This window comes from Bubalus bubalis, chromosome 13, assembly GCF_019923935.1.
Source record: "Bubalus bubalis isolate 160015118507 breed Murrah chromosome 13, NDDB_SH_1, whole genome shotgun sequence".
Classification (NCBI taxonomy): Eukaryota; Metazoa; Chordata; class Mammalia; order Artiodactyla; family Bovidae; genus Bubalus; species Bubalus bubalis.
In genome coordinates this window covers 62906539-62928311 of record NC_059169.1, presented here as the reverse complement: position 1 = coordinate 62928311, position 21773 = coordinate 62906539, and the positions used below count along the sequence as shown (strand labels likewise).

General features: G+C 39.8%; 1 long non-coding RNA gene across 7 annotated transcripts in view; it reads left to right on the top strand.

Annotated features, from left to right (window-relative positions):
* Positions 1-21773, top strand: part of LOC102414025 — a 622950-nt gene that overhangs the window by 314288 nt on the left and 286889 nt on the right. For 6 of the 7 annotated variants that reach the window (XR_006544160.2, XR_006639899.1, XR_006544161.2 and 3 more), the window contains one exon: positions 11575-11612. The exons of the other annotated variant lie outside the window; for it this stretch is intronic. This is a non-coding gene — a long non-coding RNA (uncharacterized LOC102414025). The remainder of the gene's footprint in view (positions 1-11574; positions 11613-21773) is intronic. 7 annotated transcript variants of the gene reach the window in all.

Genomic DNA, 21773 nt, shown 5'->3' with positions numbered 1-21773 from the left:
TAATGCTGTAAAGGCAAAGTGGAGAGCCTGGGGGGAATGGAGTGAGTATCGGAGAGACCTGTCATCACCTGGCAGGATTAAGGCCTGAAGTTCAAGCTGAGGCCCGAGGCAGGCAGAACAGTTAGTCTGTGTATGGGAGTGGATGAGAGTCCCAGGCAGTGGAGGCAGCACAGACTCCATGGCTGGAGGGTCTGTGGCACCCCGGGGAGCTGAAGGCACCTAAGTGGCCGGAGCATGGGGAATGAGGAGGGCCTGGAGCGGGCTGTGGCGTGGAGGTGGGCAGGGCACAGGCATAAGCAGGCTTACAAGATTGTCGCTGGCTCTGGTTTGTAGCTAAACATCCTACATCAGTCATTAAAAAGATTTTAAGCAAAGACATGGTCAGATTTGTATTTTAAGTGATCACTCTTGCTGCAGAGGAGAGAAATAGATTGAGGAAAATGAGGAGCCTGGGAAGTCAGCTCTTGTATAAGTTCCTGCACAAGATGGTGGTGACATGGGGTGAACTGGTGTGGGGAAGACAGAGTGGGAGTGTTGTTAACTGTCAAAGAGGTAATATAGCTGTTGTTTTCAACAGACTGATCGATATTGAATCGCAGCAGGTGCAAGAGACTAACGATGACACATCAGATGCCAGCCATATGCATGTGCTGTAAGAGGATGACGCTATGTGGTGCTCCCCTGCCCTAAAGCATAGAGATTTGTGAGGCTCGTGCATAAATATGAGATGTGGAGCTTCAGAGTTCCCACATTTGCATGTAATTCGCCTCTAGAATGGCTTTCTATGAGTAAAGTGGTTTTTGAGAATGTGATTAGAAAAAAGATACAGGGATATGCTAATATGACCTTTCCCCCTGATATTTTATAAAACAGTACAAACACAGATAACAAAATGTATATTAAAAAATTTCCTGGCCATTATGAATTATTATATTATTGAAACTGAAAATACTGATTTTATATCTTACTTCATGTCATGGCACCACTTAATTTTACTTTCTGATATGTTTATAGGTATAATTTATGTCGATCTATTTTTTGGATATTTTTCTTCGTATCAATAAAAAATTTTTAAAGGCATTTGATGTTCTAAAAAGTACTTTCCTAATTGTTTTTTGAAGGGATAAAAATAATTCAGTCTTTAAAATCTGAGGATTAATGGATCTGTGCTTACATGAGATAATATCTACCTCAAAAAAAAAGTGTAGGTTGGCATTATTTTGATACTATTGGTTTGGCCAAAAAGTCTGTTTGGTGTTTTCTATTACATCATATGGAAAAACCCAAATGAACTTCTTGACCAACCCAATATTATGTTTTCCCATCTAGTCTGTGCATTGAATGGATATGTAATCTTTCCCTTTTGTGTTGAAAAACATCCAGAGAGAGGTTATTTTTACAGAAAGTGTTTGTGATCAACAAGTTAGATGGACAAGCTTACAAAGTAAAAACATTGCTCAAGAGCTAAGGTTTCCACCTCCACTTTTATTTCTCTTGTCAGCTTACTAAATGTTTAATTCAGTTGCAGGACCCCACAAAGTTCTGGAAATACAAATGGGAAAGGAACATAGTCTTTGATCTTTAGAGTTTACTAGAAGAGATGGACATGGGAACTAACCAAACCTGATTATTTACTGGGGAAAGTTTCCACAAGCTGTTATGATAGCACAAAAGAAGAAGAACTATCAGGATGGTGTTCCAGAGGAAGGGCCAGTGAAGGCTAGAAGGTAGAGCTAGGATTGAGCAGACTGGGACTGGCCAGACAGATGAAACACCATGTGTCCAAAGTAGGCAGGGGCTAAAAATATAGCATATTTGGAGAATAGCAAGAATTTAGATGATAGTTATGAATGAGTAGAGAAAAATGAAAATCTCATGTCAGATGACTTTTTCATTCCCCAGTGTGCATTTTGGCATGGAAAATTGTGTTGGCTGTGCAAGGGGAGACATTGTGAATAAAGTATTTGATATAATTTCCTTTAATTTAATTAGATAATGAAGAGTGTAGACAATAGAATAATGCATTTGGACTTTTTATAATTAATTTAGAAACCTTATACCTGCTGGGATGCAGATGAAATAATTACAAGGATCTGAATCTCTTAATAAATTGCTTTCACATTTTTTAGTAGCCTGAAACATCCTCTGTAAGCATGTCTATTTTCTTCTTTCTCCTCTTTTGTTCCTTTCTTATTCAAGTTCAGACACAGTAAAGATCATTATTTACCATCTTTTTAGTTTTAAAGGTAAGACAGGTTTCACAGGTGGGAAGAGATCATGCTTTTTAATGTTAATTTATTCTTCAATTCAGTTCAGTTGCTCAGTCATATCTGACTCTTTGTGACCCCACGGACTGCAGCACGCCAGGCTTCCCTGTCCATCACCAACTCCCGGGGAGCTTACTCAAACTCACGTCCATAGAGTTGGTGATGCCATCCAACCATCTCATCCTTTGTCGTCCCCTTCTCCCACCTTCAATCTTTCCCAGCATCAGGGTCTTTTCCAATTAGTTCTCCATATCAGGTGGCCAAAGGATTGGAATTTCAGCTTCAGCATCAGTCCTTCCAATGAATATTCAGGACTGATTTCCTTTAGGATGAACTGATTGGATCTCCTTGCAGTCCACTGGACTCTCAAGAGTCTTCACACCATAGTTCAAAAGCATCAGTTCTTCAACACTCAGCTTTCTCTATTGTCCAACTCTCACATCCGTACATGACTACTGGAAAAACAATAGCTTTGACAAGATGGATTCTTGTTGGCAAAGTAATGTCTCTGGTTCCTTATAACTTTCCTTCCAAGGAACAAGCATCTTTTAATTTCATGGCTGCAATCACCATCTGCAGTGATTTTGGAGTCCAAAAAATAAAGTTCGTCACTGTCTCCATTGTTTCCCCATCTATTTGCCATGAAGTGATGGGACCAGATGCCATGATCTTAGTTTTTTGGTTTTTTTTAAATTTTATTTTATTTTTAAACTTTACATAATTGTATTAGTTTTGCCAAATATAAAAATGAATCCGCCATAGGTATACATGTGTGCCCCACCCTGAACCCTCCTCCCTCCTCCCTCCCCACACCATCCCTCTGGGTCGTCCCAGTGCACTAGCCCCAAGCATCCAGTATCATGCATCAAACCTGGACTGGCAACTCGTTTCATACATGATATTTCACATGTTTCAATGCCATTCTCCCAAATCTTCCCACCCTCTCCCTCTCCCACAGAGTCCATAAGACTGTTTTATACATCAGTGTCTCTTTTGCTGTCTCGTACACAGGGTTATTGTTACCATCTTTCTAAATTCCATATATATGCGTTAGTATACTGTATTGGTGTTTTTCTTTCTGGCTTACTTCACTCTGGATAATAGGCTCCAGTTTCATCCACCTCATTAGAACTGATTCAAATGTATTCTTTTTAATGGCTGAGTAATACTCCATTGTGTATATGTACCACCGCTTTCTTATCCATTCATCTGCTGATGGACATCTAGGTTGCTTCCATGTCCTGGCTATTATAAACAGTGCTGCGATGAACATTGGGGTACACGTGTCTCTTTCCCTTCTGGTTTCCTCAGTGTGTATGCCCAGCAGTGGGATTGCTGGATCATAAGGCGGTTCTATTTCCAGTTTTTTAAGGAATCTCCACACTGTTCTCCATAGTGGCTGTACTAGTTTGCATTCCCACCAACAGTGTAAGAGGGTTCCCTTTTCTCCACACCCTCTCCAGCATTTATTACTTGTAGACTTTTGGATCGCAGCCATTCTGACTGGTGTGAAATGGTACCTCATAGTGCTTTTGATTTGCATTTCTCTGATAATGAGTGATGTTGAGCATCTTTTCATGTGTTTGTTAGCCATCTGTATGTCTTCTTTGGAGAAATGTCTCTTTAGTTCTTTGGCCCATTTTTTGATTGGGTCATTTATTTTTCTGGAGTTGAGCTGTAGGAGTTGCTTGTATATTCTCGAGATTAGTTGTTTGTCAGTTGCTTCATTTGCTATTATTTTCTCCCATTCTGAAGGCTGTCTTTTCACCTTGCTAATAGTTTCCTTTGATGTGCAGAAGCTTTTAAGTTTAATTAGGTCCCATTTGTTTATTTTTGCTTTTATTTCCAATATTCTGGGAGGTGGAAAGAAATCTTAAAAATTAGAGTGGAAATAAATGCAAAAGAAACAAAAGAGACCATAGCAAAAATCAACAAAACCAAAAGCTGGTTCTTTGAAAGGATAAATAAAATTGACAAACCATTAGCCAGACTCATCAAGAAACAAAGGGAGAAAAATCAAATCAATAAAATTAGAAATGAAAATGGAGAGATCACAACAGACCACACAGAAATACAAAGGATCATAAGAGACTACTATCAGCAATTATATGCCAATAAAATGGACAACGTGGAAGGAATGGACAAATTCTTAGAAAAGTACAACTTTCCAAAACTCGACCAGGAAGAAATAGAAAATCTTAACAAACCCATCACAAGCACAGAAATTGAAACTGTAATAAAAAATCTTCCAGCAAACAAAAGCCCAGGTTCAGACGGCTTCACAGCTGAATTCTACCAAAAATTTAGAGAAGAGCTAACACCTATCCTGCTCAAACTCTTCCAGAAAATTGCAGAGGAAGGTAAACTTCCAAACTCATTCTGAGGCCACCATCACCCTAATACCAAAACCTGACAATGATCCCACAAAAAAAGAAAACTACAGGCCAATATCACTGATGAACATAGATGCAAAAATCCTCAACAAAATTCTAGCAATCAGAATCCAGCAACACATTAAAAAGATCATACACCATGACCAAGTGGGCTTTATCCCAGGGATGCAAGGATTCTTCAATATCCGCAAATCAATCAATGTAATACACCACATTAACAAATTGAAAAATAAAAACCATATGATTATCTCAATAGACGCAGAGAAAGCCTTTGACAAAATTCAACATCCATTTATGATCAAAACTCTCCAGAAAGCAGGGATAGAAGGAACATACCTCAACATAATAAAAGCTATATATGACAAACCCACAGCAAACATTATCCTCAATGGTGAAAAATTGAAAGCATTTCCTCTAAAGTCAGGAACAAGACAAGGGTGCCCACTTTCACCATTACTATTCAACATAGTTTTGGAAGTTTTGGCCACAGCAATCAGAGCAGAAAAAGAAATAAAAGGAATCCAAATTGGAAAAGAAGAAGTAAAACTCTCACTATTTGCAGATGACATGATCCTCTACATAGAAAACCCTAAAGACTCCACCAGAAAATTACTAGAACTAATCAATGATTATAGTAAAGTTGCAGGATATAAAATCAACACCCAGAAATCCCTTGCATTCCTATACACTAATAATGAGAAAACAGAAAGAGAAATTAAGGAAACAATCCCATTCACCATTGCAACGGAAAGAATAAAATACTTAGGAATATATCTACCTAAAGGAACTAAAGACCTATATATAGAAAACTATAAAACACTGGTGAAAGAAATTAGTTTTTTGAATGTTGAGTTTTAAGCCAACTTTTTCACTTTCCTCTTTTGCTTTCATCAAGAGGCTCTTTAGTTCCTCTTTGCTTGCTTCCCTGGTGGCTCAGACGGTAGAACATCTGTTTGCGATGCAGGAGACCTGGGTTCGATCCCTGGGTTGGGAAGATCCCCTGGAGAAGGAAATGGCAGCCCACTCAAGTATTCTTGCCTGGAAAATCCCATGGACCGCGGAGCCTGATAGGCTACCGTCCATGGGGTCACAAAGAGTCGGACACGACTGAGTGACTTCACTTTCACTTTCACTTTTGCTTTCTGCCATAAGGATGGTGTCATCTGCATATCTGAGATTATTGATATTTCTCCTGGACATCTTGATTCCAGCTTATGCTTCATCCAGCCCAGCATTTCTCGTGATGTACTCTGCATATAAGTTAAATAAGCAGGATGACAATATACAGCCTTTCATTCTTACAACATAAGAATTGAAAATCTCCCCCACATAATATTTCTTACTATTAAAAAAAATTATATCTGATCCAAATTATCTCAGATATAGTCTCTGTTTGAGAACTACCTGCCCGTAGAAAGTCATTTGTCCATGAGATTTCTAAAATCGAGCTTTTAATGAAGAGCATACAGATTACTTTAAAGGGACTATTTCACAGAAAGCAACACTGAGTATTAACTAAAAACCATTTAAGATAACTATTTAAACACCTGCCCTGATTATAAAAGTTGAAGATCTTAAAATATATTTCATGCAAATTGTAGGTCTTTTCATATTAAAAAAATTCTATTCAGGTTTATTATTCTAAAAGGTTTTAGGTTTTTCATTCCAAATTGGATTCAGATCAAACTCCTAAATAAGTGAAACATCTTTTTTTCCTTCTATAATCTGTTTTCATTCTGAAGGCATTGGTTTCCTTGGGTTGGAGTCGTTTCAACATCTTGAAATGAAACGACTAATTAGAGTGCTTTTGTTTTTGGCCAGGAGTCTTTCTTTTTCTCTGGCTGGAGTTCTGACTTCTTTAGGTGCAGCCAGTACTGTGTATTCCCACTTCCAAATTTTGGTGTAGAAACTACCATTGGTTGGGCAACAAAAAATATATGAATCAAGTTTCTGACAATTGTTTATTTCTTTCCCTTGTTGTTCAGTCACTGAGTGGTATCTGACTCTTTGCGACTCTATGGACTGCAGCACGCCAGACCTCCCTGTCTTTCACTGTTTCCTGGAGTTTGCTCACTCATATCCACTGAATCAGTGATGCCATCCACCCATCTCATCCTGTCATTCCATTCTCCTCCTGCCTTCAATCTTTCCCAGCATCAGGATCTTTTCCAATGACTTAGCTCTTCGCATCAGGTGGTCAAAATATTGGAATTTCAGCTTCAGCATCAGTTATTCCAATGAATATTCAGGGTTGATTTCCTTTAGGATTGACTGGTTTAATCTCCTTCCACCCCAAGGAACTCTCTAGAGGCTTCTCCAGCACTACAGTTTGAAAGCATAAATTCTTCAGCACTCAACCTTCCTTATGGTCCAGTTCTCTCATCTGTACATAACTACTGGAAAAACCACAGCTTTGACTATATGGACCTTTGTTGGCAAACCGTTGCCTGCTTGGTACCCAACAGGACATATGCCAAGAAACCATAATCACCTTCTCATAGCTTCATACCAATCAGGCCCTATAAGAAAAATAGTTTTATCTGTCTATCAACTCTATGTAGTATCTTCTGTTCTGTGTTTATGAATGCTATTTTGAGAGCCTGTATTTGCCAAGTTTTGAGGCTCTCATACACTTTGATATTATTTCTTACTATCTCCCCCTGCCACTAGACATAAGCTTCTTTAGGGAGGACCCACTCTCCTGCTCACTGTTGAATTCCTCTTCTAAGTCATAGCGTCTGAACGTGGTTAAACACTAAAGAAATAGTAACTGAGTGAATGAGCATGGGGGTCAAATAGACAAAGTCCCTCCATTCGAAAACAACACAGACAAAAGAGGACAGGGGAGCAACAGAGGAATTCATAAAAAAGTTAACAATGAACCAATGACAGATCACCTCCTGTGTGCTCAGGAGGGGATACCAGGAAAAGATTCACAGAGAAGATACTGTCTTAATATCACTTTATGGCCGTGTTTAATTTGAGGTGTTCCAGAGACATGAAGGGGAGATATGCAGTGGGTTTGGAGCTCAAGATAAAGTCTTTTAATGTGAGCTCCTTGCCTAAACTTCAATTCATGTGTGTGTGTGTATTTAAATATATATATATATATATATATATATATATATATATATAAAATGTGTGTGTGTGTGTGTGTGTGTGTGTGTGTAAAAATGTCCAAATACAGTGTTTGGGATCCTATGAAGACTAAATAAATAAAACACAATTTGTAGACTGATTAGATTTGGCTTAAAGAACACGTTATACACAATTGAGTAGAATAGTTTAAAACTGTTCAGTTAAGAGAGTGCAGTGCAATTCTTTCAAGAAGTTCCTCAAAATATAGTTGTCCCTTTAAGAAATCTGGCCATGGGTGACTGTCTTATTCTTACACCATTCCTTGCAACAATTTATTCTATGTGGGTAATGTCAGATATTGGTAGAGAGGATTTGGGGAGTGGTATCCCTATTTTTTAAGAACTTACAATATAATGTGCATTTTTATATATTAAACATAAAAGGACACAAAATAAAGAAAGAAAAAGCATTGTAAATAAGTTTACCGTACATAATGGGCTTCATAATGTTAAAAACAATAAAGAGTGAAGAGTAGCAGCAGCTCAGAGAGTACAGTTGCTTTGTGCATGCTGACCAATACAGAAAGCACTCTGGACTAGTGGAGCCTCAGGAGCTTTCTCAAGAAGAGAATAGTTTGGGGAGATACGAGTGGGCAACGGCTGAGTTTGGAAAAGTGAGGAGGTCGGAACTGGGTTGCCAGTGTTGAAGGGGAGCTAGAATGTAATTGTGTCCAAAAGAAGCAATCTAGGGCAAAGAGGAAGTGTTTGGGCACAATGAAGGTAATCTGTACATTGTCTTTAGTGTAAATCACGGTATAAATATTCAGTAAATACCTCTTTTTTCCAAGAAAAGACTGTTGCAATGGTTAAAATTAAAAGTATTAGTTGCTCAGTTGTGTCTGACTCCTTGCAGCCCCATGAACGGTAGCCTGTCGGGCTCCCCTGTCCATGGGATTCTCCAGTCAAGAATACTGTAATGAGTTGCCATTCCCTTCTCCAGGGAATCTTCCCTACCCAGGGATTGAACCTAGGTCTCCTCCATTGCAGACAGATGCTATACTTCTGCAGGTAAACCACCAGGGTTATAAATCTGTTTATCTAATCAAATCCTGACTTTGAGATGTCATTATTTTAAAATATCTTTCTCAGGTAGGGTCATTAAGCTTAACAGAGCATGACAGTATCTGTCTGAAAGTTCCCCTCCAGGTGCCTTGTGCTAAGTAGATGTATTTATGTTTTGTTTCAACATGGGCACCCTGAGATCTCTTTATGTGGGAGTCTTGATAGTTGGCCTCCTCTGGTTATGTTTTCACCGGAGAATCCAGGAAGTATGAGAACTGAGTCCTATTCCAGTGACCTGTGGAATATATGCTATGTTTGTCTCCTCTGCTGAGATAGTCATCAATTATGTGTGCTCTAAATGCATACTAATCTTTCCTTTAGAAGAAGGTTAAAGGATGTCAACAGCATGCCTCTGTGCTCCAGCTTATTAAGGAGAATGAAAAATCTCTAGAGATGATAAAAAGAAAAGAATTCAGGAAGCATCATAAAAATATATTCTAAAGAAGTAAGCGTGAGTACTTGAAAAATCAATGCCGGTGTTAAGCAGTACAGCAGTGAATGAATGTGACGTTGGGGGAAAAGACAAGGAAAAGTATCGTCACCAGCACAACATAACAGAACTCTGCTTGAGGAAACAGTGTGCTGCTTTTCTGGGAATAAGGGTTTCTAAGTACTATTAGTGAGTGAGTGAAATCCTGCTAGCACCTCAGGAAGAAGTTACTCTCCCCACCTCTTCAATACACATATACACAGTGATGGATGTTGGTGGATAAGTCTATATCAAGAAATATGTAAGAAATAAACATGTAAAAGTGTTAGTCGCTCAGTAATGTCTGACTTTTTGCAACCCCACGGATGGTAGCCCACTATGCTCCTCTGTCCATGGAATTCTCCAGGTAAGAATACTGGAGTGGGTTGTCATTTCCTACTCCAGGGGATCTTCCCAACCCAGGGATCAAACCCCGGTCTCCCACATTGCAGACAGAGTCTTTACCATCTGAGTCACTTGGGAAGTCCTAGTTATAATATAAAAGTGTATTAAAGAGAGCCTGACAAAACCCAACGGCCTTCTTATTTTCATCTACCTGATGCATTTGCTTTCTGTGTACCCACTTGAGAATGCATGTTTCTGCAAAAATGAACTTATGGTATATTTCTAGTTATTTAGAAGTTCTGAATAGAAATCTGGTGGACTTAGATGCATAGAGCATGTTATTTATTCCTCTAAAGTCAAAGCACTGAAAAGAAGATAGGAAGATATAGGAAATAGGATATACGTTAGAAAACAAATGAATTTGGTCCTCTCATGTGTGGTTTATGATAGCAAAATGATAAGAAGTATTCCATGAAGACTGTGAAGAAAATGTTGTTCAGGAAAGGAGCTGACTGAGTCTCTTGAGAGCAAAGTCCTATTTTATTCATGCCTGCATCTTTAGCATCTAATACAGTGCTCTACAAATAGTAGGGGCTTAATACTGAGGCTTTAAGAGGTAGAAAGAAGAAAATGTTAGGCCAAAGAAATCACAATTCTATAACTGATAATACATTAGAGATAAAACAAAAAAAGACAACACAAACTAAAGTGCAAGAAGAGTCCAGTTATTCTCATGAGAAAGCAGCAGAGAAACTGGTCAAGAATAATAATTTATGGCCAAACTTGTTTCCATGTAAGTGCAGAACAATGAGGAATTCAAGCAAAATGAGCTTGAAACGTTCATACAAGGAAGCAGAGGTTATCTGATGGCTATCAGTATGTTTCAGTGAACCGAAATAGAAGACAACATACTGTTCCAAAGAAATACATTTGATACGGACCAGGGGTCTAGCAGAGCAAATCAAGAACACAGATAATTCAGATCAATAGTGTGTCTGTGCAGAGGATGTAAAGATACAAAGATGTCTAAGACTTAATATTTGATATCAAAGAATTTACAAGCACAAGGGGAGATGGATACGTAAATATTTAACTAAAGAAGAGGTAAGAATTGTAACTGATATGCCTGGAGGGCTCTGCATTCATTTCCTGGAGCTGCTGTCACAAAGTACCACACACTAGGTAGTTAAACAACAGAAACGTATTGTCTTACTGTCCTGGAGACTGGAAGTCTGAGATCCAGGAGTGGGCAGGGCTGGTTCTTTTTGGAGTCTGTGGGGTAGAATCTGTCCTATGCATCCCTTATAGATTCTCATGGTTTGTTGGCAATCTTTATCACTCCTTGGCTTATAGAAGCACCACTCTGATCTCTGGCTTCATTTTCACGTGATATTCTTCCTGTTAAATGTGTCCGTGTCCAGATTTCAGTATTTTCAAGGTTAGCACTTACACTGGTTTACATATTATTCTCATGCGTGCAGCCTTACTTGATGATTTACTAAGCTTGTTTCCAAATGGGGCCCCATGGCTTGGGGCTGGGAGTTAGGACTCCAGTAGTCTTTTGGGTACATAATTCAGCCTATAACAGGCCATAAAAACATTGCAATCATGGTGGCATATAGCACAGCATGTCCAACTTGGTGTGGGATAATAAAAATAGCTTTAAAAATTGTTTTAAAATACAAAATTGGCTCAAAGGTAAGGAAAAAAGTGATTGGACACGGGGAATCCTGCCTATTCAGTGAAGAAATTGAATTTTTAAAATACAACTTAGTTTATTAAATTGGGCTAACCATTTTATAGACCATGGCTATGGGCCAGAAACCAGATAAACAAAATTGATAAGATAGTCACCATCTCCAGAATATCTAATAAATTCTTCTTATTTTTTTTTTTGGCAGGGGTGTAGAGCTCAGTACGTAGAAAGAAGAGTGCAACTGTGAGTGGAATTAATTCCTATTACCTGGAAATAAGGGAAGAACTTGCTACTGACTGTAGGGGAAATTAATGTAAACTTAGGAGAACGTGACCACATCATTGAGAGATTTTAATTTTTTGGCCTCACCATATAGCACGTGGGATCTTAGTTACCCCACTACCAGTGTTCAAACCCAGGCCCCCTGCATTGGAAGCGTGAAGTCTTAACCACTGGACTGACAAGGAAGTCCTTGAGCAATTTTTGTACTGAGAGAAAGAATGTTAGATGTAATCAGACATACCCCCACACTTTAAGAAAACAGATGTTACAAAGTTCAAGGAGAAAGTAGTTATAGTTCTATGACCAGAGGGAACCATAGGATGTTAGAAGTCTCAGTGCTGACAGCATCTTCCCATGAGCTGTCCCCAGCTTGGTGAGGTGCCCAGCAGATTATCTGTCTCCCTCCCAACCCTGGGACTGACTTTCACACCAGCACTTGGGACATGGTAGGGCCTGAATCCATCCTTGCTAAATGATTATAATTATGGACCTGTTATAAAAATAGTGTGGAACACACACACAGACGTAGATACAAAATCACATTCTGACATGAGATTTTGGAAGTTGAAAACCGTTTTTTGGCATATAAAAACTTTAAAAAGTGGTGGTTTAGTTGGTTGTCAGGTTTGCATTCCCAGAAGCAGAATATCTGGTATGGGCTTCGGTATTTGCCTGCCTGTTTCTGTAGGATCTGTATTACCTTTGTTACTGCATCCAGCGTTACTCACTGTTAATCTTCCATGCTGTGGCCAGACTGAACCATGTGACACCAGTTTCTCCCCACTGCCTTCAGACTAGGTGTTTACAATATTGACTCCACCTAGCTTCTAGCCTCTTGTCTAGTCATAGTGAGCAACATGTATAAATCAGTTTTACAACTCTGTCTGTGTTCAGGCTATTTATTATTGTTGTTTAGTTGCTAAGTCATGTCTGACTCTTTTGTGATCCCATGGACTGTAGCCCACAAGACTCGCCGTCCATGGGATTTCCCAGGCAAGAATACTGGAATGGGTTGCCATTTCCTCCTCTAGGGGATATTCTGGACCCAGGAATTCAACCCGTATCTCTTGCATTGGCAGGTGGATGCTTTAGCACTGAGCCACCTGGGAGGCCCATGCTCATGCTAGTCCCTTTCTATCTTTACTGATTCACACTTAGTCCCCTTTCATGATTCCAGAAACTTCCCTGAATTCCCAGCCTGGGAGAAGTGCCAGTTCTAACTCCACAGCATCCTGTGTATAACTCTAACTCAGCAAGGCACCAAAATGGTCTCTGGATGTGTCTTTCCATGCCCCTGGCAGAGTTCAAGCTCCTTGAAGAGAGGGGCATGAATTTTCACCCTTGTCGCCACACAATGGTGAGCACAATGTGTAATGCCAGGCTTCATATATGTTGAAGTTTAATACTCATTACCATGGACATAAGCTCACTATCTGTGCTGATGGGCCATAACACACACTGCCAACAATTGGTTCGTTGATGAGAACTGACAGTTTGTGGGAAGGAATATGTAATAGATGGTAGGCTTTTCAGAACATTCTGTGAATGAAAGCTCGTAGGTGGCATCAGCCAGAACATTGTGGTCCAATGTCAATGCTCAATAAGCCTTTGTTGAAATTGAATGAAATCAATCATTTATTTAGCCATTCATTCAAAAATCTTTTATTCAAATGTTGCAATGCCCCAGTACTGGTGCTGGGGAAATCAAGAGATACAAGTCGATACAGATGTGTAAGCAAAGCATACTATGAAATGAGTGTTATAATAATTTTCTGCGTAGTGTGCTGTACAGATACATAGGAGGAAGAAGCTACCTGTGTCAGAAAGCATAAAAGCAGATGTATGGGTTGTCTGCCTGTTTTCTCTACATGCATTTTCTGTCCTACTCTTCTCTGTAGTAAAACTCGGGGAGCAATATTTCCCAGGATCCCTTGCCTCCTGGCTTCCAGTGAAGCCAGTAGGGAGGCAAGGTGGAAAACGTAAGGGTCAGATGAGGAGATAAATCACGGTCTTTCTCCATCATCTCTCTGCTCGGTGTGGGGTTTGCAGCACTAGCTGCTGAGTCTCCTGCATGGCTGCCAGACCTGCTTGGTAAGCCAACTGTTCCAGCTTCCTCCAGGTGGCCCGGCTCCTTGGCACTGGAAACACTGACTTCTTCCTGTAAGGCTCATGCTTTTTCTCGTCTCTTGGCTGCCATGGCCCCCACCCCTACAGGCTCCTTGGCTTTTCCATCACCTGTGAAATCCATATCCAACAATAAAGTCATTGAAACGCCTTAGGTGCTGTTTCCTTACTCAACCTTGGCTGATTCAGAAACTTCTCAAAGAAGGGCATATTTTAAAAATATTTTCATTTATTTACATGGCTTGCTGGGGCTCCTCTGATCTTTGCTGTGGCATCTTCATTGCAACATCAGGGATCTTTAGTTGCAGCATCTGGGATCTAATTCCCTGAACAGGGATTGAACCCAGGCCCCCAGCATTGGGAACTCAGAGTCTTAGACCCTGGACCACCAGGAAGTCCCAAAAGAAGGGCATATTTAAAAGCTAATGGAATGGGGCAGTTTCTAGAGATTTCATCCCTTTTTATATCAGTGCTTAATATCCTATTGTTGTCTTGTTGATGCTGTAGAGAAAATTTTAATTTTCCTTGGACTCAGATTTCTCACCTAAATAAAATCAGAAAAATGTAATGTATTTTGCCATCTTGGAATTTTTTTCACTCATTAATCCAACATATTTTGTGGAAGATCTACTCACCAGAGGTTCCATACAAGCCCTGAGGGTGATAATCATCATCACGACAGATAGAATCGCTGCTCCAGAACATCACAGACCAGGGGATGAAAGGTGTGTGCAACACAGTCACTTAGAAGATGCTGACTTCAATAGCAGTGCCTCAGTAGTCGTATTTCCTTTAAAGCACCCATTACCTTTTCAAGTCAGTGTTAGTAAATGACCATGTAACTGTTTGAGGATCACAAAGCATGTGGAAATGCTCTCATTAAAACTAGATGGAGACCATGGATGCTTTTAGTCCAAGGAGTTTTATAAATGAAGCTAAGAGAGGTGTAAAATGTATACTGTTTTAAATAACCCAAAAATGATTTGTTGTAACCTTCTTAATCAACAGACCTATAATTAGGGAATAAATGTGCCCTCTTTGTGACTCAGTCCCCAGGTGAAATACGTTTGGCAAGAATATCTTTTCAGAAATTGCTTTGGTTCAGGAAGTGCTTATCATGGTTTATATGCTAGGATAGGTTCTTTTAACATTTAACAATGAATGATTATTTCAGAGGTATGAAGGATGAACTTAATCAGTCCTTTATTCCATAAGTGGGAAGTCAAATTCATTACATTTTGATCAGAAGAAATCTTATTTTTACATCCTTTCAGAATATAAATTTTAATATCCTCCAGAAACACATTTCAGTGTCAGGAAGTTTTTTCCATCTTGTCTAAATCTTCTAGCTATTCTTAGCAAAGATGAAGGACAATTAGCTACAATCCTTTGTATAATAGACCAAGATTATAGCTATATATTTATTCACTCTTTCATTCAACATGTTTTTATTGAGCATCTACTAAAACTAAGAGCCAGACCCTGGGAAAATATTTAGCAGAACAAAAGTGCCTCAGCCTTTTAAATTTATTTTCATGCTCTAAGAATCTTTGCTTTTTTTTTCTTAGATCAATTTTTACAACCCTTAATTTCTATTCCTATCTGTTGCATTTACATGCTACATGGGATAGGACAAGCCAGTTACACTATGTAAAATAAGTTTTCTACATCTGTACAGCGGGGATGATTGTAGTGCTTACCATGCAGAATTGTCTGAGGCTTGAATGGGCTAATAGATGCTCAAAAACATTAGGTCTTACCATAGCCGTTATCATTTCATTGGAGTCTCTCCAGTTGCACTCTACAGTCAATACAGCCAATTCAAGACATGTAACTATTTAAATTTAAATTCATTAAAATTAAGCATAGTTAGAAATTCAACTCCTCAGTTGCTCTAATAAAATTTCAGATGCTCAGTAGGGACATGTAACCAGTGCTAACCATATTGGATAGTATAGCAAATATGGAACACTCCCATCATTGCAGAAAGTTCTGCTGGACAGTACCTCAAATGAGAGAGAGCGAGAGAGAGAGAGAGAGAACAAAAAACATTGTCCCCAAAGATATCAACTGGTGCACAGAATGAGTAAAACCTAGAGCCAGCCTTATTTCTGATTGCTTTGCTGCAATTACCACCTATTCAGATAGTCATTTATCTGTTGTGTCCCTTCTGAGGAGCTCTATAAGACAGCATTTATAAACATAAGTTCTGGAGTTAGGTTTCTGGAGTCTAAATCCTGGACCTACTACTCACTAGCTGTGTGATTTGGGACAAGTTTTTAACCTCTCTGTCCTATATTTTCTGCGTATGAAGTAGAGACCATACAGTTCCTATCTCATGAGTAAATCCATATAAACCACTGGGAATGGTGTCTGGCCATACTAAACCTTCAATAAAGCAATATCAGTAGTAACTCTCAGGCATGTGTAGTCTGTACAAACAGTTTCCACAAATGCTGAGCATAGCTAGCCTTGCCAGATTGGGAGCTATTTTTAAATTAGTTCCTCCACTTACTTTTTCTGAGTCTCAGTTCTTTTTCTTTCTTTCTTTTTTTTTTTTTTAAATATACTACCAAAGGATGTGTTGACTGTTAAGCAAGATAACATATGTAAAAGCAAAGGCATGTTGTAGGCATTTAATAATGTTATTTCCTTCACAACTTTTTAAAAAATTAGAACCACTGGATGGTGTAGGGCGTTCTGATTTCCCTCCAAAGTTATCTAGCCTCTCATGTGGACATAAAACAGAGAGCCCTGTAAGATAACACACAGATATTGTGAAGCAGATAATCCATTTTCCTTCCCAACATTCTGATTCTTATTTTATGTGCTCTTAGGACAACTCAGATTGTAGTACATTTTCAATGACCTAACCAAAAGAAGGGATAAATGGAGAAAATAATCTAATATGACAGATAACCCAAACCGTGGATTGATGCAAAGAATTATTAATATTCATTTATTTTAAAATGTTTGCTGATTCAAGGCATATTTATCAAAAGCCTTCCAGGCAAATCATTGTATTGGTGCTATTTGTTTCAGAAGAATTTTGGCAGCAGGTTTGCCCTAGCAGTTGTTTTCAGTTCAGTTCAGTTCAGTAGCTCAGTCATGTCCGACTCTTTGCGAGCCCATGAATTGCAGCACTCCAGGCCTCCCTGTCCATCACTAACTCCCCGAGTTCACTCAGACTCACGTCCATTGAGTCGGTGATGCCATCCAGCCATCTCATCCTCTGTCATCCCCTTCTCCTCCTGCCCCCAATCCCTCCCAGCATCAGTCTTTTCCAATGAGTCAACTCTTTCGCATGAGGTGGCCAAAGTACGGGAGTTTCAGCTTCAGCATCATTCCTTCCAAAGAACACCCAGGACTGATCTCCTTCAGAGTGGACTTGATGGATCTCCTTGCAGTCCAAGGGACTCTCAAGAGTCTTCTCTTTAGTTTGGACATAAATTTAATTGATTTACATTCCGTAAACACAGGGCAACTGATGTTAGAAGATGAGGAAGCTTAGGGTAGAGTGGTAACAGGAGAGAGTACAGACTGAGATTAGAACACCACTCTATCTATAGCTTGTATGTAATTTTATTTGTAAAAGGATGACTTCTCAAGAAGGAAAGGGTGTGTGTGTGTGTGTGAGTGGAGGTGTGTTTGTGTGTGTGTGAGGGGGTGTTTGTGTGTGTGAGTGTGTGCTCAGTTGTGTCTGACTCTTTGTGACCCTATGGACTATAACCCTCCAGGCTCCTCTGTCCATGGGATTTTCCAGGCAAGAATACTGGAGTGGGTTGCCATTTCTATGGGGCTTCCCAGGTGGCTCAGATGTAAATAATCCACCTGCCAAACACTGGTTCAAACCCCTGAGTCAGGAAGATCCCCTGTAGGAGGAAATGGCAACCCACTTCAGTATTCTTTCCTGTCCATAGGGTCACAAAGAGTCAGACACGACTGAGTGTGCACGCGTGCACACACACACACACACACACACGTATTAGTTCTTCATGAGCCGTCCTTTCAGCCTCAGAGATCCTGATGGACATGTCCATGTGACTGAGCACTGCCCCCTCTTTGTACGCTGCAGTGATGATCTTTAGTCAGGTTCTTCCAGTGGGCCATGGATAGAGTACTGAGCACAAGGCAATAGTTACACAGTGTGAGTATACAAGAGTGTCAGGTGCTAAAACAACATATGCAAACTTGACCAGATCTCCCCCTTCTTCACATGATTCTCTTCTGCAGTGGAGGCTGGCAGCAGCAGCCAACTCTGCAAAGAGAACACCAACCAATAAGCAGCAAAGCCTTTTCTCTATGATGTCTTTAAATTGGTCCTGGTAATTTAAGATGAAAATATCTAATTGTTGGATTTAAATGTAGGTTTCATCTACTGGTGCACCAAGCAGATTTGGGAAATGAAGGGCAGCAAAACTGCAGCACACTGATTAAACATGTTTGGGGCTCAACAGGAAAGCATTTGAAATCTATGAAGTGTGGCTTCAGATATCAGAGCACTTTGGAGGCTGAGAGGATCAAGTCCCATTCTCTCCATAGTAAACCTGGGTAGCATTGAAAGTATCAACTCCAGAGCATTACTTTCTCGTTCAGTGTCCTGGCAACTAAGAGAGTGCATGGACCAAGAAGGAGGGCTAGTGATAAAACGTGGAGTTTGAGGGGAGAACATTGATGGAGAACTTGTGTGCCTATGGTTAAGTCAAAGTAAAAATTGTTCAGGTCGTGTCTGACTCTTTGCAACCCCATGGACTATCGGTCCCATGGAATTCTCCAGGCCAGAGTACTAGAGTGGGTGGCTGTTCCCTTCTCCAGGGGACCTTCCCAACCCAAGGATTGAACCAGGTCTCCCGCATTGCAGGCAGATTCTTACCGGCTGAGCCACCGGGGAAGCCCAAGAATACTGAGTGGGTAGCCTATCCCTTCTCCAGGGGATCTTCCTAACCAGGAATCTACCCAGGTCTCCTTCATTGCAGGCTGCTGAGTCGACTGGGAAAGCCCCACCTATGGTTAGGGAGAGACATATTTACATTTTGGCATTATTATCGACAAAGTTAGTAGATGAATGGATGAACACAATTTGATATGCTGTTTATGTTCGTTGAAGGCTCAGTGTAGAACACTTATAATTAGTATATTTGAAAACATGTGGTTTTGGGACAATTTTTCTTCTTTCACTGGTGAAGTGCCATGGGGCACAGCAATTAAGGGTGCCAGTAGCCCCAGAGGACTAAGGGATATTCTTATTTTTTCTCGAATTCACCCTAATCAAAATGCTTCTTCTCTTTTACTGTCTAATATCACCAGTGTATCAGGAAACACACATATCCATGATCAATCCTGGATCCAAATAGGATAAAATGAAATGAGGGTTTTTTTTTTCCTCCTGTTCAAAAATCCTTTTTTATACACAGTGAATAAATAAAGTCTACCAAGGAATATGAAGAGGAACTAAGAGGGGACTCTAATTGCCCACTTCAATCATCTCCACACAAAATGCCTGGGTCACGGATGAACAGGCAGAGCAGCAGCATTTGGCAATGTTTTTAAATACAAAGCAAGGCAAAAAAAAAAAAAAAAAAAAATTCCAGCAAGAGTTCTGTAGAAAATGGAAGACAGCTGTTGCATTTTCTCCAGCTGCTATCACTTTCAACCAGACCCAAGACACCCCAGCTCTTGGCTTAATGAATCATTTGCTGTTTTTGATGGTGGAGGAAAATGGGGCTCACTTGTCTACTGCTCTCTTAGCCAGGGGAGCAAAGTTACCCCCAGAGGAGTGGAATGCATATCAATTGAGGAAAAGAACCACTTGAGGGACCAGAATGTGAATTATTTCTTATTGTTTCCTCTCACTCGCTTTTACTTTCATTCTAAGGAAGGTTTGCACAGAACCCCATTCTGACTCCATTTCTAACCTTCAGCACCCACATTCAAACTCATAGTAATGAAATTATTTTGAGTGTGTTCTAGTCTTTCCTTAAAAATCTAAGCTCTCATTCAAATAGTTTATGAGATTCCTTTCCCTCCATGAAGCTGCCCTGGATTAATTAAAACATTCACATTATCTGAGAACCTCAGGGTAAAGGTTACCTGAGGAAGATTTCTGGGGCTGAGGTCTAGCCAGTTCTGAGCAGTTGAGACCAGAAGGATAAGAGCCACTCAAAGAGGCAGAGAAGCCAGAGGTCGTTTTGAAAATCAGCAGAGTTAGTCTTGAATGAAATTTAGAGCTAAGAGTTAAGACACAAGGCTGGGACCAAGACTCTGAAAAGGCATACTTAAATAAGGTACCTGTGTTTAATGCTGTTTAAGAAGACAAGGTCAGGACATTGACCTTGAAAGAGATGAATTCCCCAGGGTCCACCCTTGCTGGTTTCTGGCTTCAACATGTGGCACTGGAGTATCAGCCTATAGGGTTCTGAATGGCTCAGGTTACACTAAGTACTAATTTAGCATTCTCTGTTTTCACGTATAACTCTGGTAAAACCAGAGGCTTCTGCTTCTCAAGGAGGTCAAGTTGGAGAGGCTCAATTAGTGTTCAAGCAGAAATAAAGAAGAAATTGATTTTTTACCTGCATCTTTGAAAGAACTTTCAAGGGATCTGATTCCACATTGTCTTTCCTTTTCCTTTTTTCCCACCTCCCCTAGCCTTTTCCATAACAAACTCCAAACTTTCTGCCACTGCTCAGCCTTAGAAGGCTTTATACCTTTGCCCTTCCCTGCCTGAGCCATTTACAATGATATTGAAATCTGTCACTTGTTCTAAGGTTTCTTCTCAATCTCCTGTTCAGCCCCTCTCAACCATTCTCCAGACTGTACATCAGAAGATCTAGGACCTGGAGTGGACTAGCCTTGTTAAAAGGCTCAGGTAACCTTCACCTTGGCCCTAAGGATCTCAGGTGGTGGGAAAGCAGGCAGCAGGCAGTGGCTCATTAGAAGGTCTTCGTTCTGATCAGATTTTTCTCTTTTGTGTCCACTCTATGGATTTTCTAGTTTTTAATGAACCTGCTTTTCTGACTCCTATAAAATGTCGTTCCATCACTGTGACCTTTCCCAAATTTAAATTTCAGAGAATAAGGTCTAACATTAGGCAATTTTGAATCACTTACAGTGTGATGCTAATAAGCTGTTAATGATTAGAATGATGGTGAAGAAGACTAGATCTAAATGACCTTAGAGAGGTTGAAATAAGAGCTGAATCTTACTAGGCAGATGTCCAGGGGAGTCAGCCGTACTAGGAGGGATTGAAGCTAGTTGTATATCACTCATTCTTTTTTTCTTTAAATGTATAAATTTAAAAAATTTTTATAGTGCTGTGTTGGTTTCTGCCAGTAATGATCTGTTCATAATACCACACTCGTTTTCAGGACATGTGTAAGGACATACCATGTAGAGGCAACCTTCTAAAGAATAAGGAACATTTAAGGGGAGGTATTAATGATAGATATCATGTAGTGAACACTCGTATATGTTAGGCTTTATTACCTATGTCTGATAGTTCTCATTATAACCTTAAATATAGCTACTTATCCCATTTTACAGTTATAGAAACTAAAACTCATTTTGAAGAATTTTCTAAGGCCATGCAAAGAATAAACAACAGAACGTTAAATTAAACCTATGCTTCCTCCCCCATTTAATATTGACGCATAAATGCATCAACTCATACCTTGCATATATGCCTTATGTGACTCTAGGCACTAGATATAGGACACATCTAATTATCCATAGAATCTATTGTTATTGTTTAGTCACTAAGTCAGGTCCAAAATTTGTAACCCCATGGACTGTAGCCTGCCAGGTCCTCTGTCCATGGGATTTCCCAGGCAAGATACTGGAGTTGGTTGCCATTTCCTTCTCCAGGGAGTCTTCATGACCCAGGTATTGAAACCTTGTTTCCTACATTTGCAGACATATTCTTACCACTGAGCCACCAGGGAAGCCCCATAGAATCTGTAGCTGTACAATTACATATGTATATATACACATGAAATAGAACTG